Source organism: Sardina pilchardus, chromosome 9, assembly GCF_963854185.1.
Source record: "Sardina pilchardus chromosome 9, fSarPil1.1, whole genome shotgun sequence".
NCBI lineage: Eukaryota > Metazoa > Chordata > Actinopteri > Clupeiformes > Clupeidae > Sardina > Sardina pilchardus.
Window position 1 is genome coordinate 11,772,881 of NC_085002.1, and position 18,952 is coordinate 11,791,832.

The window sequence follows — 18,952 nt, forward strand, 5'->3', positions numbered from 1 at the left end:
GTGTGTGTGTGTGTGTGTGTGTGTGTGTGTGTGTGTGTGTGTGTGTGTGTGTGTTTGTGTGTGTGTTTCTCTCTCTCTCTGTATTTGTGTGTGTGTGTGTGTGTGTGTGTGTGTGTGTTGGAACGCTACCTTTTCATATATTAACTCACACACACAAACACACAGCACAAATATAGTGGTGATTTGCAATAAACCCTATATTCCCAAACTGCAGCCATTTCCTTTATGGAGAGGTAAGCTAATTTGCTCCTCTCCTCCTCTTGTTCCAGCAGATCTGTACCTCGTTTCGAGACTGCCTGGGCAGGAAAATTGTGTTTAATGGAGTGTGCGGCCCCGGGCTTTGACCTCAATTAATGTTACTGTCCTCAGTGGCTGAATTGTGTCCAACCTTTGGTGACCGCAAACATTGTAAAATCTGCCACGTGTCTTGTTCTTCTCTACTTATGATGACATATCTATGAAAAACGCCCAACATGTTTTTCATATTTACTTTCCTTCACTCTAAACAGTGCATGGTGCTGTTTACTTGTAGAAAGAATAAATGGTTCAGACATTACAGAATCATCTAGTATTCTGTTCCATCTGGTGGTCTGTTCTTCAATGGGCAGAAGAAGTACAACAAAAAGCAGAATAAACAGGCTGATTGGAGTGGGTTTGAGGTGAACAGGTTATACGTGGGATTTGAATTACATGTTTCCTTTGAGAAAAAGAAATACTATTTACCTTGGTGATAGAGTGTGCCCACAGAGCTTGGCTAGGAATATCTCACCCAAGAGTTTTTGGCTGCAGGCCAGTGGTTCACCCATCTGACCTCCCTACTGCAGCTGATCAGTCAGCTGCCACTGGAGTCCTTGAGACCGAGTCAACAAGTGAGAGAAGGAGAAGAATGCTCTTTTACAAGTCAAGATTCATGTGTTTGGGTCTTTGGCGAAAGACAACAAGTTTGCCCAACTCTAATGTATTTTTAACTACGTTATTTACAATGCTGATATGACATGCCAGTAGCGCAGCGTTCCTGTAAGTGGAAGCCAGGCCAGCGCCTTAATGTATTCCTGGTAGATTTCTCGAGATGAAACCGGGAACAAACAATCTTCGCTGACATTTAACTGACACATGTTCCGGGAGGACGGGTGTCTGAGGAAAGTGAAGGCTGGGTGGCCAGAAGAGTGAGCTCGCCTCTCATACTTGATGAAGATAGATGATAGCTGTGGAGCGGAGCTCACCCCGCGGATCAAACATAAAGAAATGTGACATTGACAAATGGCCGGGCCAAAACGTATCTTTTGATTGAGTAGTTCTGGATTAGACTCATCATCCCGCAGTCAGCACTGCAAGATCCATTTTTCTTTTTCCTTTTTTTTTTTTTTTTTTTGGCGTTTTAATCAAAAAGCATTCTAATTTCCTCAATTTGAACAGATGAGAAATGAGGAAAAGTCAACATCAAGTTTCATTTATTAAAGTCCTCCTACATGACTCGTTAACCCAAAAAAGTTATTAAAACGTCTTTATTACTATTACAGAGCATTGTGAATGCAGATTGGGCTGAATGTTTGAAACATCCTCACTGTCTCACTATGTACACAGTGCTTCCCTATTTCCTGTATTCCTGTATTTTTATTGAAATCAAAGAGGGCAAAGAGCAGAGCAGTTACACCGTTTTTTTTTCCGGCATGTTCTGACTTGTTGGGTTACAGTTAGAAACAGCAGAGCCTGACTGTGTTCTTGCAGGCTACAGTAGAGCGGTCGTCTGGTGAGAGAATAAATGCTCTTGAAGCTTCACTGAGCAAATATATCCAACCAAGTCACAGCTATTTTGTTCAAGGAAATACAATCTGAAGCCCGCTGACAAATCAGAGGGGAGGGGAGGGGAGGGGGGAAAAAAAAGGTGGCGCAGAATTGGAGTGCAATGCTCATCACATCTCTTGATAGAAATGGAGTCCAATTTATAGCTGAAAAATGCTTCATATGAGCATCACGCACAGGCCCGCCCAGGGAGAGGCTCCTTGGCTGCCGCGGCGTCTCTCTTGAGGAGCTGTCAGTATTTATGCCTTCTCCCATGGGAGAGCCCGGTGTCTAAACACGGAAGAAAAACATGTTAATGCCTCATTCGTAAGGGTTGTGGTGGTTTGCCCACCACACAGTGGCATACTGAGGTAGGAAAACACATGGCTGTCATACCATGTGCATTTGCCAGAGACTGCTATTGAGAGAAATGCAACTGAAAGGATGCAAAAGGTGCTGCCAAAGGGACCATATCAAACATGTACAGTATTCCCATCTAAGGGAACACCATCCCTTTTGGAAGATCAGTAAAGTATTCATCATAGATAGAGGATAGATAGATCATAAGGATCATCATAGATTGATGATAGATCATAAGGATCATCATAGATAAGGTTAAATCCTTAATGAAAACATATCATCATCATTTTAATGTTGACCATAAAATGCACAACTGAAACAACAATTTTTCCACCTCTCAGCTCTGGGAAAAATCGGTAACGTCTGCCTCAAACCATCACATTTTCTGAGATGGTTATATCATACCACATACCATTACCACCCTACACACATGTCGATTCCAAAGCCTCTGGAATCAACAGTACCTTACTGTAAAGCAGCAACTGAATTTCCAGGAGTTTCACCGTTGTTTGTTTGTGTGAGTGAAGGCTCCAATTAGATCCATGAGCTCCATATTGAGTATTTTGTTTTCCTTTTCTCCTCTGGCAGTGGATGGCTCTGGCAGCGGTCTAATTCAGGGAGCTTGAGCGGGCTCTTAGGGGCATTTACAAGTCAGTGTGCAGTGGAGGTAAAGACGTGATGGTGTGCATCATGGAACTGATGCCTCCTGACAGGTGCATCACTAAGACTTTTATGAGACAATGGCCAGCGACACCGAGTCAATTCCTAGAAAGGAGAGGAGAGGAAAGCCATCTTTTATTATTCACACATATGTATCCACTCCCTGCCATATCCAGCCATGGCATCATTTCTCACAGAACATTTCTCTTTAATTCAAATAGTAACCATCAGCATGTGTACATATACATATAATGTATGGTATTTATATTATTTAAATGTATGTGTTTATAAATGTTTCTGTATATGTACGTATATTTTCCTTGCAAATCAATAGCTCAAACCCTAAGAGAGAGGGAAAGATTTTGGAGTGGACAATAACACGGGGAGTGTGAATGATAAAAGGACGGCCCTGCAGTGCCTTTGTTCTTCGAGAGAACTGGGGAGTGTGTGTGTGTGTGTGTGTGTGTGTGTGTGTGTGTGTGTGAGAGAGAGAGAGAGAGAGAGAGAGAGAGAGTTGGAGGGGGAGAGAGTGTGAGTGCGAGTGTGAGTGAGGGTTGGTGTGGGTGTGGCGGAGAGGAGAGGAGAGGAGAAGAGAAGAGAAGAGAAGAGAGGAGAGAGGAGAGGAAAGGAGAGGAGAAGAGAAGAGAGGAGAGGAGAGGAGAAGAGAAGAGAAGAGAAGAGAAGAGAAGAGAAGAGAAGAGAAGAGAAGAGAAGAGAAGAGAGGAGAAGAGTAGAGAGGAGAGGAGAGGAGAGGAGAGGACAGGAGAGGAAGCTCTGCGGTCCTCATCCTGGAGCGGGCGGCGGGCGGGCGGTTGGGCGGTGGAGAGGAGGCTGCTGCTGCTGTGCCGTGGGCAGCGAGCACATGGCGGAGGGGGCCGCTCAGCATGCTCAGGAGCAGACGGCCGTGCCGCCGCACCGCGTCCACGTTCGGCTCCGCTGACCAGTCCACCTGCTCCGCCGACATGTCTCCCATTCAAATGGTCAAATATGGTGTGCGTCTGTGCTTGTGTGTGTGTGTTTGTGTGTACTGTATGTTTGTGAGTGTCTGTAAGTTTGTGTGTTTTTGCTGTGTTTTTGTGTGCCAGTAACACAGAGAGATGAGTGATAAAGTTCCCTGCAAATTCCATGGCCGTTCAAATGAAATATCTTTTTAGGTCTTTTTAGATAATGCTTTCATAAACTAGTCTCATTCCGTGATTTTTTTTCTTTTTTTTTTTTAATCCCCATCATTTTCGACATTAATATAAATGAATGATCTAATTACCACCAGTTAAACATGCATCCATTACAGAGGATGTTGATTATAGGAGATTAATCACCAATTTGGGGTAATTATCACACAATTTAGAGCAATCAGACCCAGTAAGATCAGACCGATATTCATGTACTGAGAAACATACATGGAAACAAAATATTTATTGTTATCTTTTGTGTCATAATAAACTGTTCCGCAATCGAAAACAGAACACAAACACACACAAACACACACAGAGACACACACACACACACACACACACACACACACACACACACACACACACACACACACACACAAACACACAGCACACACACACACACACACACACTCATCATCTTCCCTGTGTCACGTTGCAGCAGGATACAGGCCCTTCCTTTGTCATGCTGTGTTGCTATTTCATGAGGGCTTCTCTCCCCCCGCAGACGAGGGACTGCAGAGGCAACCATTTGGGCTGGGTGACTATCAGAGCTTATTGTCGGAGAGCTTAGACCGACACCCGGGGAGCCATCAAACTCACAGCCAGAGTGTCTCCTGCTTGAATAGTGATTGTGCGGGGCTTGAAACAGGCGGGCGCAGCAACACCGAAGGCGCGCTATCTGGAGCCCGGCCCGCCGAGCGTCCTCTCTCGCCGCGTGCAATAAGGCGCCGCTCCGGCGAGCCTTTGCATCTTAACAGGGGCGCTATTGTTGTTCTGTCATACCGCCGTATGGTGTCATGGCAGTCGCAGGGTGGGGGAGAGGAAGGGTGGGGGTCGGGTGGAGGGGGTGAGGGCGGGGGGGTTGTTGGGGTGGGGCTTTTTTGGAGTGGGTTTGTTAGCCTCGTGCCACGAGCGCCTCAGAGGGTGTCTTGTGGGTGGTGTCGACTCCTCTTTATGTCTGAGTGTTGGAGGTAGGAGAGCCGCTGTCTGAATGAAAGACTGGGGCACTGGGGTTTATAAGTAAAATTGACAGCAAGCACCCTGCAGAATCCTGACTGGAATGTATAAAGGGGGAGGCAGAGCTGTTGAGCAAGGACTGGGAAGCAGTCTTTTCTCTCCCGCTCTCTCTCCCTCTCTCTCTCTCTCTCTCTCTCTCTTGCTCTCTCTCTTTCCCACTCCCCTCGTCCTCCTCTCCTCTCCTCTCTCCTTTCTCTCCCTCTTGCTCCCTCCTTTCTACAGCCGCTACTGGATGCATTGTCTCATCACAGGGCATAAATATTGAAAGGCTAGGTGGGCTCTGGTGTGTGTGAGGCTCTGTGTTTGGGGCTGTGCGTACGGTGGGAAGGGAGATGGGATAACATTTCATGAGGCAATGTCAGAGCAGAGACAGCCAGCAGGGAGAGAGCAATTTCCTTACAGGCTCTATTACCTTATGCTGCCCCCACATGTTGGTCGTATTCCCGAATCCTGAGAAACTGAAAGCACTCACTGCTGAAATAACCAGAATATTCCACTGCTCACTGTCATAAATTAAACAACATGGGAAGCAAATGCAGCCGCAACATCGGGGGGGATTTGTTATTTATTTATTTATTTATTTTTGTTGCCGAAGAAAAGACTGAACAAACCAGACCTGAAAATGCATCCTCAACAGAAAGCACATATCAAAGGACAACCCATTCAGGTCCAATCACGGCTGCATGTGTGACTGATGACCTCATAGAAAGCAACTAATGGCGGTGTCACAGATTCTTGATGTAAGTGTGAGGAACATCACTTGGGCCAATCAATATTTATCAGATTGTGCCATCACCTCCAGACCGCCGCGTGAAATGTGAGGGTGTCCATATGATCAAGCACATATTGAATCTGCTGTTGATGCACTATCCCAGGCGTCTCCCCGCAAAGGTGAGTGGGCTGTGTGCTGCACACACACACACACACACACACACACACACACAATCACACATACACACACACACAGATGCACAAACACACACACACACACACAGATGCACACACACACACACACAAACATGCTGTACACACACACACACTCACACACTCACACACTCACACACCCACACACACACACACACACACACCATATGGCTCCCATGCCACATGAAAAGATATTACCTTGTCTTCTGTGGTAATAAATCTGAAGACGTTAGGAATTTAACCTTTGTGTTGAACTTGAACCTTGACCTCTCAATTGTATTGTGACACCTATAGGTCATGGGAGAGCATTCATTGGACCTGAACGCCAAGGATGTTATAGAAAGCCAGCACCTCGACCTGGCCTGTACCACCCCTATTATCCTTCCTCACACACACACACACACACACACACACACACACACACACACACACACACACACATACAGTACACACACACACACACGTTTTCTCTTACACACACATTCATTGTAACACACTCTGTCTCCAACGCTGTCTTTGTGTGTGTCTGTCTGTCTTTCAGTTCAGTTTTCCTAGTCTTTCACAGATATTTCCTTCCACTGTCCAGTGATTTGGATTTCAAGATATCGAGGTAGTCTGCTTTTATTTGCAATTCATTTTCACCATTAATAAAGGAAACTGAATGATTTGCATTGCGGCAATGTTTTGTTTTTAGCTGCTCGAATATCTTTTTTTTTTTTTTAATAAATAAAGCAAATGGCTTCAATCAATTGTTGTTTGCATTGTAGATTTTTCAACTCAAAAGCCGCCTGTGTCTCAGATGGCATGCCTTTCCATTGCACACCTGTCCTTTCCATATTGACAGGCCTGTGGCATGTTTGTTGAACCCCCAGCATAAGCAGGATGCCGACAGCCTCCTCTGTTTGTCCCCTTATGTGTCAAGCAAGCTGTGGCAACGGACCTTGATACCAGGTTGTTTTGGTGGATTACATCCTCCTCTCCTCTTTTGTTTGGATATCACCAGTCAAATAAATATGACACTGATAACTGAGCTGATCCGCCGGCCTGCCAGCAGTCTAGCAGCTCCAGGCATGGAAGTCACCGGGCAGCGAGATCCATGCACACCGCCAGGTAAATGAGCCTCGTTCCAGACTGAACAAGCTCTCTCTCTCTCTCTCTCTCTCTCTCTCTCTCTCTCTCTCGCTCTCTCTCTCTCTCTCTCTCTCTCTCTCTCTCTCTCTTTCAAACACACATACACACATTCATCTACACTTGTTAGGGCTGGCCGGCTATAGACCTACACCGCTGCAAGAGTGGTTGTGTTGTCAACCCAGTTTGTTTTTGTTGTTGGTTTGCTTGTTTGGTGATTCATTTATTAGCAGGATTACTCAAAAACTGTTGCCAGGATTCTTAGGAAAGGAAGAACCTGTTAAATGCTGTTGCTAAATTGTTCAAGAGCCTACATGAATTTAGTTTAATTTTACTGAGTGCAATTTTGGTTGTTTTTGTTTTCATTAATGAGAGTCCTAGCTTTTTGTTTTTGCTTTTATTTACCTGCATTAGCTTGGCGATTCACTCATTGTTGTCAGATGCGTTTTTGTAGACATTCACGCTTAGAGAGGCTAGCTCAATTACTCTAGGCCATGGTATTGACAAACCCCAGCTCAAAATCATACAATGTCTCTCTCAATAATGTCAAGTTCATGGACAAGATTGCATCATTTTCAACAGATGGTTACAGAGACTTATTGCTTCATCTAAAGCTTGGTGACTACCTGTCACTGTCCACAACTGTATGACTGCAACAGTTCAATGATATCATACCTTCCCTTATATAGATCTCTGAATGCAAATACATGCATTGTACGCTAACATCTTAACCTTTACACGTCTTCTCAAAGTTGTAAATAATAATGAATAGGAATGTATTACAGCAACTGATTTCCTGGATAACCATTGTGAAAATCACACAATTATTTAAGAAGAACACGTCCCTTTTTTTCCAAGCCAGTTATTCTTAGCAGTTCACCTTCTCATGAGCGAAAGTGCTCGCTCTGAAAACCATCGTCTCATTTCCTGAATCCCTGGAGGCTGGCAGGCCTGTCTCGGACCGCGCCGGACTACTTCGGAGGGACTCTGTGTCTCCGTGGGCGTCTCTGGGGGTCGACACACCATTCCTGCTCGCTTCGCTCGACTCCGTGGTTCCTCCCGAGCGCACCCCGTCATCTGATTAGTACGTTCCCAGTGTCATAGCCCACTTATTCTCATCCTCTGCCAGCGATGGCGTCATGCTCCAATAAGCCCTCAGTGGGGAAGTGGAGGCTCTTATGTATTTTAATGACCTGCGGTCGTGCAGTTTTGATGATTGCTTTAAAGGGGAGGAATGAAAATAGTGCAGGAATAGTGCCAGAAATGATTAAAAAAAAAAATACAAAAAAAGGTAGGAACTGAGGAGAAATAAAACATTGTCTTATATTGATGGTTGATGTATGAGGTGTTTTTTTTATCACACGGAAGCACTGAAAGGCACTGAACATTCATTGAAAGACATTGAGCATCCTGGATGACTGACAAAGTATTTTCTGAGAGATGATGGTGTAGTCTTTCAATAAAAGGGTAATTGTATCCATGCCTCTCGATGCGCTTAAACCATGTCAATAACTCAGGACACATAGTGTGGAGCTTTGGAGCCAGGCACAACACTTAAAATGTCACCACTGCGTTGGTACAGAGGCCCTCTCCTGAGTGAAAGCAAGACAAACAACGGGGGTAAGAAAGAAAAAAAAGAGAGAGAGAGAGAGAGAGAGAGAGAGAGAGAGAGAGAGAGAGGGAGGTAGAGGGAGGGAAGGAGGACGATGGGAGTGAAATGTAAATGGATTGAAACAATCACATGGTGAAAACACACGTTGCGTTGGATCCTCCTCCTTTCCTCCAAAGTAGTTATAGTGAAATATTGAGGAAATCTCTAGGTTTTTTTCACCAGTTTGACTGAACAAATTTAGTAGATGACATTGGAACAGGGACTCTAATGATCCCTTAACAATAGCTTGGTCTCTTCAGGGACCTGATTAAGTGCACTGGCACAGGGATCTCTCTCTCTCTCTCTCTCTCTCTCTCTCTCTCTCTCTCTCTCTCTCTCTCTCTCTCTCTCTCTCTCTCTCTCTCTCTCTTTCTCTCTCTCTCTCTCTCTCTCTCTCTCTCTCTCCTGATGTTCTCCATTCACACCACACTGCCTATAATGAAGGAGCCTGAGCCTCCCACTCTCCTCTCCTTCAACACCACCACTCTCTCTCTCTCTCTCTCTATCGATCTATCTATTTTGACATAATGTGCTTTTTGGCATGATTGTGCCGTGTACAGTACTGATCCTATAGAGAAATTTACAAACACATACCTTTGTATCAAAAGTAGCTGATAGATAAAACACAAAAAAATATTACAAAAATAGAGCACTGAAACATATCTCTCTCTCTCTCCCTCTCTCTCTCCCTCTCTCGCTTTCTCTGCACCTGTAAGAGATGATGTGCAGGTGCTGTGAACACCGACAAAGATTTGTCAGCTGTCATATTAATGATTCGCTTTCCTGCATGCATGTCAAAGAAAGTGGGAGTGTGAATGAAACATGGCTAATGATGATGAACTATTCCCCTCTGCTTGATGCACTCCTGTCTACAATAAACTTTTGCAGCATTGTAACACAATACAATAGAAAGTGGGCCACTGGGGAGCTGATTTGACAGAAGGCAATGGAATAATATCTACGAAGCCATGGTGGGAATTGCCACAGTGGCCACATTCACAATACTGTGCAATATGGAACACTTTACAATACAGAATTGTCATTCAATTCTCTGATACATTACGATTTGTTTCTCTCGTATATTGTTCTGTATGCTAAATTAACTATCTAATTTCCGCTATAATATAAGGGCAGAACAAGGTCTTATGCCATCTTGTGGACTTCAGAAGCAATGTTGTCAGGTAATGTACAATAAATAAATACTGCAATACTTAAAGGTGCAGTCAGCGATTGCACAGGAAGTCGTATTTGTTCATGTTTATGTAGGCTATGTTTAAATTATTAGCAGACTAAAACAATGGACATTATATTTTAACCAAGGACCAAGCAAAACACAGCAGAGCTGCAGTTCAGTATGGTCATTGGGTCTGTAATGTGTGTTCATTCTCTGTCTGTTTTGTATGATAGCCTAAGTAATTCCTTTAACCTGTTGAAGAAACTTTCACACTATGCATTTACAGTAGATGTACTTCTGTAATCTGTTGGATGAATAACTTGTACCTGACCAATAAATTGTTAACTCTGACCCGCATGGCTTTCTTGCGGCAATTAGATATCCTTTGGGTTGCGGTGAGCCACAAGGAATGGCTATGATTAGTTCTCTTGGCCGTACAGGCTAATCAAGTGGAGGCGGCATGCTATTAGAAGAACTGACCATTGTATTATACTGTGATTGGATCGCTGATTTTATTAGTAGTCTGGAATTAGGCATCTAGAACCTTAGCACACCCTGAACCCTCTGTAGCTTTGATAAGATGTTTATTTCCAGGTGGGCATTGCGACCCAGGTCAGGACTGTAGCCCCTGACCGACCTGCCGACTAGGATTATTACTTGTGCCTTGGTACCTCCCGAAGAAACCGGCCGTAGAGGAGGGCCTTCGCAACACTATCCCTGGAGAAATGAGTCTAATTAGCAAATTGTGATGGAAAGCATTCATAGTATGAATTGACATTCATATTGCAATATTTTGGGCGACATTACTTTGAAACAGAAACTTTTCCATAGCGCGGATGCTTCACGAATTTCCTTCGACCACTCCAGCTCCCTCACTGGTTCTGAGAAGTGACGTCATCACAGGTCTGAGTGACATCTGTTGATATGCAACAGAACAGGCTGTTCTTCGAAAACATCAGCTGGTGCACCAGCCATCAAAACCTTTACTTATAGTCTATGATCTACACCAGAATAATCCATGTATATCTTCTATTTTGCTATGGATGCCCTTTAAGACATAAAACACCTAAAAAGGATAGTTGAATTTAGCTTGAGTGGGTTTTTAACTCAGTAATTAGTAGTTTTTACTCTATCTGTCTGAACCAACAATTAACCCACGGTGCTTATACACACTCCAGGCTGCCTTGAAGATAGTGTATATGAACATTCTTGCTCTCCAAAATGGGTTGCACTGCATACACACACACACACACACACACAGCAGTTGACTGCTATCCTTAGCTCCTCATATTAATGACCCTCCTTCCATCTGAGCAATGGTCAAAAGTGTCACTTCTGGCAAAGTGTTTGTGGGAAGCCATCATCTTCCTATCCTCCCCTTTCTCAGCCTCCCTCCCCTCTTCTCTCTCTCTCTCTCTCTCTCTCTCTCTCTCTCTCTCTCTCTCTCTCTCTCTCTCTCTCTCTCTTCCGCCTGGTAATATCTGCGGCCATTACGCCGATGTGCGGGCTCCTGCGCGGCGCTGATACCTGTGCACCTCGGCTGGGCTCAGCCCTCTGATTGCGCTCCCCTGACGGGCTCTGGCTCATTGACTGTCAGACAGTCCATTGTCAGGAGCATCATCATAAATCCCCTCCGCGCGCCCGTGACACCTCCTCCATCAGCGGCTGCCTCTAGCCTCCGCCACCTCCACCCGCCACTGCCACCGCCTCCACCCGCTACTGACACCACCACCACCACCACCACCACCACCACCACCACCGCCCCCCCGTCACTACCGCCCCCGTCGCCTGCCAGGCCTCGACTGCTGTCGCCCTGGGCACATCGCAGCAGCAATCTGTGCTGCAGCCAGTCTGTGTCACAGCGGCATTGACCTGTGATTAAGACTCCCTCTATTCTTCTTTTTTTTAATGGACGCTGGTGGAGGGAAAGCTGTATGGGAAAAGGCATCCCTGACAACAGCATGCCACCGCGCTCTGGCCCTCGTTACGGCGGAGAGAGAGACTGGCCCGGTAATTACTGCCCACTCGGGACACCATCTGAGTGGATCAGCCACAGAGGGAAGAGCTGGGACATTTACCTGTGAACTGGGAAGATTCCCATATACCTTGTAGAATAGTGCTGGAGTTCAAAATATTATTATTCATTGGACTAGAGGATGTTCTTCTTTTTATTTTCATGTATTTCTTTGAAAGAATTAAGAAGAATAATGAAGTTCATTTGCACTGGGATTGACATGTCTATTATGTGACTGAGACATATCATATTAAACAGTAATTACAGACTGCAACTGCAGTGTTAATGGGAAACAGATACACATGGTGACTATCAAATTTGTTGTGAATATGAGTTTGTGTGTGTGTGTGTGTGTGTGTGTGTGTGTGTGTGTGTGTGTGTGTGTGTGTTTTCTCTCTTTGTCTCTCTCTCTGCTTGTATGATCCAGACCTTTTACTCAAAGTTTCCTTTGCACCAATGTGCCACTGGTATGGCATCTGACCATATCATACATTTAAAGAATTGTTCAGCTTTATTAATTGATTTATAATTCATAATTGTTTCTTGATAGTTGTTACACAAGCGCTATTAAGTAGGCAGACTATCTCTGGTTTGGTAACTTCTTTGAGGATCAACATGGGCCTCTCTACTCACCAGGGTCCACTTGACTCTCTGAAACCATTTAGAATAGGCTACATCACCTGTGTCCACATTTTGTGCTGCTCACGTTTTAGCAAAATGTACAATTATTCTTTTAGTAGGATACTTTGCTAGAATGTTTGTAGGACTAAGACAAATGTTCAGGGACCTTAACTCCCACTCGTTTGTTTCATAATGGCACTTAATTATATCTAACACTGGTAACTCAAAAACTATGTTAACAGTTCCACTACAGAGCAATAGCATCAACGTCTGTGTTGGCATTAGCTTCATGTTCCTTTTATCAATGTGTGAAAGCATTTAAAACTTTGTTTAATCCTCAAGTACCCGATGTTTGAACTTGCCAGTTGCCATAATTGTGTAATCTAATAACACAAGTGATTCACAGAAACCAGAACCGCATGGAAAAGCAAACAGTCGGAACACAAACACAAACAAATCTGATGTGAGGCCATTCTGAAGTCTGCAACCTAATAACAGCAGACAGATACCAGCTCCCTCAGTCACGAGCCACAACGTCATTTCTTTTTAATCTTGCCCATCCTCATATTCCCGTTAACCCCCAATGATCAAACAGCGCGATAAAAGGTATTGAAGGAATACTGTTCTTTCTATCTCTAGGTCTTTATAGTTCGCCGTTTCCTCTGTACCCAAATTGTGACTGACTGCTCCCCTCTGCTTTGCTGTTGATTAACAAGAGCCAGAGCATTGTGCTGCATGATCACAGGGAGCGAAGACGGCTGAAATGGCAAACTAGTCCACCACCTCTTTATCTCTCCCTCAGGTGTCTGTCTGCGCGCGCCTCCTATTACGCCGGCCAAAGTGAAAAACAAAAGATGGTGAAACAGTGTGGTGAAAGCCTGCGTAGCCTCTTTCTTTTTCTAACAGCATCTTTCTTTGTGACAAGACTCAGACAACCAGTTAGCCTGTGTGGATCACAAAGGAGGCCAGTAGTGTGTGTGTGTGTGTGTGTGTGTGTGTGTGAGAGAGAGAGAGAGAGAGAGAGAGAGAGAGAGAGAGTGTGTGAGTGTGTGTGTGTGTGTGAGGGGGGGGGGGGGCTGTGTGTGTGTGTGGCTGAGTTATAGTGTGGCTGTGTGGAATAAGGAATTCTAATTGGCGTAAAAACACAAGGGTGAAGGCATTATACATAAACCCAGACAAAGCACCTCTTAAACAATACATCACATCCCGGTAATTAGGAATGCATTCTTTACATATACAGTGAACCTTGCCTTTGATTTCGTCGATTCTATCTGATAATGGCATATGGAGGATGTGAAGGATTATACTGCATAGCACAGTTAATTACCTTTTGTATAACAACACTATAAAAGAATAAATCATGTGTGTGTCTGCTTGTTCTAACATTGCTTACTTGCACTCACTGTTTGGATCAGGATGTTTAAATGGCAGGCTGTATGTAATGAATTTGCCCTTTCTAAATACGCACCATAAGGTGATGCATCCCCAGAGTCAGACAAGAAGTCATGGTGATGTTTCAGAAGCCTATTTATACTGTAAGAATACTGTTGTACTGCCTCGAAATAAGATAATATGCAGCATTTCTATCTTTGCCGTGCTTTTCATCTTATCAAATGACTACATACCTGTTGGCTGTGATTTCGCATATTATGCCAATTTGATTGAATGCTAATTTTCTGATTGCTTATGCAGAGTGCTCACCTTTGTTAGATGTTATGCAATTGACAATGTCATTGTCTCTAGTTTTTTAAGGTCAGTCGATTATTATGGCAGTAAAAAGTTGGTTAGCGTTGAAGTTAAATTAATCTAATACGATTAACACGAGATTAGTCATTAGAGTTTTCCTCCAGGCTGCATAAAAAGTCTAGGAGCTTAAATTAGCACAGTTGAGATTTCTGCTCAATCTGTGGGCGGCCACCTCTGTTTACACCATAAACCAAACCAAGCCATTCATCTGGAAAAAAGGGGCTCAATGAGATCTGATAGCATTTGATAACTGCTTGACACAGCTTCATGGTTTTAGGATAAAGGTAACCAGGTAACCAAGATTATTCATGATATTGATTCAATTTGTCAATAAAAAAGCTTGTTCATTTAGAGTGAATGTGTTGGGAGATACAAGCACAATGCACATGCAGAAGAATGCGATACGCAAAACAATATGAATGCTCCTTTTTTTCCATTTTAAACATACTGGGAAGTGGGCACCCATTTAGAGCTAAGAGGGTTTCCCATTGGTCTAAAACAGACAGACAGGGTCATGCTCTCACCTACAACCACTTTACGACCGTGTTGGCAAAAATCAACCATTATGGGCGCACATTGCCATTATGAGACACTCCATTCACCTTATTGGCAGTGTAAGTCAGTGCGGCATCAAACTGGGGTCTTAGGCCATATATTAAAGGTAAAATAATGACATGGTGTTGTTTCAAGTGATAACACGGTATATACTGGGAACATTTCTTATGTGCCTGTGCTTTATTTTACATTTGAAGCTATTGTGATTACCCTGTGCTGATTCCAGATGCTATCTGCAGCAGTTTAATCAACTTTCAACTGCAGATTATCCTTAATCAACAGGCATTGATTTAAAATAGAAGGAAGAAGCATGTGGAAAAAAAGTCGATACTTAATATCTTATTAATTAAGTTTGAGTATAACATCTTCACCCAATTAATTCTGATCAAGAACCAATTTCCTCTCAGTCTGAATACCAATCAATGATCACAAAGCACCCAAATTACAGCTGACCTTTGGAATGGTTTCAGTGGATTTGATGGTTTTATTTGGATAATTCTTCCTTGTTTTTTTCTACTCATTATATTAATTTATCATCATAGTGAGTTATTTCCATGGAGTACTTCAATACATTTTAGTTAATGCATTAAAGGTAGAGAGAGGTACTGAGAGAAAAGATAATAGAAAATGAAACTCTGCAGTGCACAGGATCCCATAGATCAGTAGGTGTGAAATTATCTTTTACCAATCACTGTCGCCTTTTCTGGATTGTTAGCGCGTGCAGTGAGATTTTGCTGACAGTTTGGATTCCTTTGGATTCCCTGTCAGACTCTAATTAGCAACCAATCACGATCTGTTATCTGGCTTAAAACCTACACAAAAACATCTTCAGTAGGCTAATTTTACAGATACTGTATTTGCAGTGTTTTGTTGTTGTTGTTGTTGTTTGTATATGTGTGGGGCTTTTGCTTTTACTGTATAGGACAGTGAGGTGACATACAGGAAGCAAATGAGAGAGAGAGATGGACAGGGATCAGAAATAACGCGGTTCAAACTCAAGCCCTGGATGGAAACAGGAAATGACCTGGGTTCGGACTCAAACCCAGGTTTCCCTGGACACTTGGACACAAATGTTGCATAGATGTATCCAGTGGCACCACAGTGCGCCCCCCCCCCCCCACCCCCTCCTGATATTGGCACTGTGAATAAATGAATGAATAAGTCACAGGCAGAGCACACTCACTTTCATTTACCCTGAAACACCTATGGTTTGCAGAGCAGCAACTCCTCCCAGATCTATGCCAGCTAAGAACCAAGTATATGCATACTCTGTGTATCTCCATTCATATATACTGTATATATATGGAGATATCTGTCATAGTGTTGGGAAAATCCACTCTGGACACAACCTCTTATGCATTCTTAACGTATGCCCATCCCATTGAAATGCAGGAACAGTAAGAGGGGGCAGGGGTGCACTTGAGTGTGTCCCTGGCAGGTGTGCCCAGGGAGGTGCCGACCATGCAGGAGGGCACTGGTGCAGAGATGAGCCCTCACTGCTGGACATAAGATGGCCTGAACAGGACACCGGTCATCGCTCCCAGGGCAAGATAAGGGCATATCTCTTCAAACCAGGTGCACTGGGAATTTAAGATACTCACACAGACAGGTCAAAAACAGATTTCTCACCTGCTTAAATTCAGTCACATACAGTTAGTCAATGGCAATGAAAATTCTCTGCTTTTAAAAGATGTATGAACCCACCAACTAGTGAATCTAGACCTCTGTGGTCTGCCTGGGGTTTCGGGGGTATTTTCATTAAGTGCACATTTAAGATATTTCGCACAAAATAAAACTTGACAGACCAATTAAGTCCACCTACAATTTAGGCCAAAAACAACATTCTGTTCCCCCGAAAGCATTACCATGTTACAGCTATACAGTATCTCTAATTAGAATAGACAGTGTTCAAAATGTAAGGATGATCATATCTCATAACTACCCTGAAAATCCAGCGTTATTGCTAGAGCACAGTGACGACAGTGCTGCAATGTCCAAGTCAGAAATCTGTCAGTAAACATTGTCGTAGTGTTATTTCAAAGGCATGCTTGGTGCCCCTTGAGTTGGGCCATTTTCATTGCTCATAGCCAGACAATGAATCTTTCTAGATTTGGGTCTGGATTTCCAGGCTACACAACAGCCTTTAAGGAGATGTAGGCCAGTATTACTGTTCACATGTTTAAAAGCAGAAAACTACACTACATAGTAATTTAACATAGAATTAGTGCTATACTACTGTTATAACGCTCGTAAGTGTAAGCAAGCATAGCATTCAAGCAACAAAATACAAACATCAAAATAAACGTATGACAAAAGACCTATATAATGGCTATCTTATTGGGAGAGGACACTCTAATTATGTTTTTCATGCTTTTGCTGTGGCTTATAGCCCTCAGTATATACTGTATAGCGTTATGGCCCTCAAGTTCACTTGAGGTGAGGAATAGCTGCCCTGAGGGTATGAGACATCATTTAACTTAGAAATGAATCATTTAGCTTTAAGTGCTATATAAGCGCTATATAAGCATGTTTCAGTGATGGTCTGGTGAAAGTGTCACGTCTGTTCTCTGCAGTGCTCATTCAGTGCACTTTGGTGGTGAGGAATGTCCACATCGAGCACCAAACTTTGAGAAGTGTCACTGTAGGGGGCTAAAAAACACCCTGCAGCATCTGTCATGCTGTCAAGGCAAAAGACATTTTAATGTTGTTAACTTCTACAGCCACTGCAAGCAAATACAATGGGAGCAAATCATTCTACAAAAACCAATAGAGTGGACAGCATGATAAAATGCAATACTCGATCCAGACACTGTGCTCCGTAGAATAGTAAGCGCAGAATTCCACACATTTTTCAATAATATAATTGCAATGTTTCTTATACTAAAAACAAATGTATAGATTTGCTCACCACAATATTCAGTGTACATTATTCCCTATGGGCACCTACAGTAGTCTATGTGTAATGAAAATGCCTCACAATGTGTATGCTGATATATGCCCTTCTACGCCAATAATGCAGACTATTTCACTATTTCACTGTCTTCCTGAATTATGAGTAAGGGGCCATGTGTCAACCTGATAACTCTCTACATTGTTGTATTATTCAGATATTCTCCTAAGATAAGTTTGTGCTAAGATTATCCGCCCAAAAGTGACAAGCGCACACACACGCACCATGAATGACAATGTGACATTTCTCCTTGCCATGACATGTGGAAATTGTATTATTATTATTATTACGACTATTGCAGCCATGCTGCAGGCTAAATCTAATATTCCGCCGAAAGAGACGTCTGGCTAAAAGTGGCACCTGACACCGGTGGAGTGCAGAGGAGCTGACAGCACACGATGTTGGGACGGAGAAGACAGGCATCTCATCAGATTAGTTCTCAAGTGTCAGTTCTAATGAGGGATCATCAGAGGTTAGCGCATTCTAACCAACGCCATGCTGCATCGACAGGGGAAAAAAGGGTTCAGATGAGCAAATATATGCACGGACCGACTCCTCTTTTAGAGTAAACCATCACACTGACGCAATTGCACCAAAATGTTAAGAGTATGTTTTTCAAACGCAAACATGCAGGGCATACAGATGTGTGTGCGCCGGCAAAATCTGTATTTATTTTTCAAAATATGGGTGATATTCCAGCTCGTTTTTTATTAAGGCAGGAGACTTGCAATGCAATGAAAATAAGCTATCAAATTCTCAAGGCCAGTATCAGGCCTTGTGCTGTATGTGTGCTATTGTAAATCCTGTCATCAAAAGGACCTCAGAGTCATCAAAAGTACTTTATAATGCCGCTGCCTACATTGAGTGCTTTGGGCCTGCCAGTCCTCAGAATGATAAACTCTTAGTAGAGCACATAGTAAAGTATTAAACATGAGGTAACATTTTAGGAATGACAGTGTGTTAAAACATCAGAAAAGGTATCCACCAGTGTGAATCACCAAATATTTCTTTCATCTTTCACCTACAAAAATAGCATTTCTGGTGTAAGTTTTTAAAATGGACTCATCATTTCAAATGAGCAGCCCCAGTGGTACTCTCCAGAGTATCTTGGGACGCGCGAGCCGGATTTGGAGACATTAAATTGCTTCCATGGAGCAGTCAGTGTCTAATGTCTAATGGGGCGTGATGACCACTT